Source organism: Entelurus aequoreus, linkage group LG23 (genome assembly GCF_033978785.1).
Source record: "Entelurus aequoreus isolate RoL-2023_Sb linkage group LG23, RoL_Eaeq_v1.1, whole genome shotgun sequence".
Lineage (NCBI taxonomy): Eukaryota > Metazoa > Chordata > Actinopteri > Syngnathiformes > Syngnathidae > Entelurus > Entelurus aequoreus.
In genome coordinates, this window is record NC_084753.1 from 43,300,836 (window position 1) to 43,301,718 (window position 883).

The window sequence follows — 883 nt, forward strand, 5'->3', positions numbered from 1 at the left end:
ACAAAACCATCCCTCGCCGGCGAGGGGGCGTGCGCGCGTTTGATTCCCGCCTGGCGTCGGCCCTTGAGCTCAAATCTAATTTGAGCACAAAATGGCAATCCAGCTGTTCTCCTGACACACAACACGCCTCGCATGCGCGGACGCCATCTTCATCTGCACATCAATGGTGGCGCCGGAGAGGCGGCCTCCTAATTACACCCTCTTCATGTGGAACTGTTTGTGTGTGTGTGTGTGTGTGTGTGTGTGTTGTCGTGTGTGTGTGTGTGTGTGTGTGTGTGTGTGTGTGTGTGTGTGTGTGTGTGTGTGTGTGTGTGTGTGTGTGTGTGTGTGTGTGTGTGTGTGTGTGTGTGTGTGTGTGTGTGTGTGTGTGTGTGTGTGCGCTCACACGGGATGCCGCAATTGATTGGCGCTATCTTTGTGTTCCTCTCTGCCACACACACACACACACACACACACACACACACACACACACACACACACACACACGACAACACACACACACACACACACACACACACACACGACAACACACACACACACACACACACACACACACACACACACACACACACACACACACACACCTATTTGCATGCAGCAGGTGACTGACAAGAGCTGCGTTGCTAGGCAACAGCGACTGAATGTTTATGAGGGGCGTGGCCAAACGATGACATCATCGACCAATGCAAATGAATTTCCCCGGCGTGGAAACGAGGACGGTCAGCCGGCGGCACAATTAGCCGCGACTGTTAGCGTAATGTTGGCGCTTTGTGCCAGGTGAGGAGGCGCCAGTCACACACACACACACACACACACACACACACACACACACACACACACACACACACACACACACACACACACACACACACACACACACACA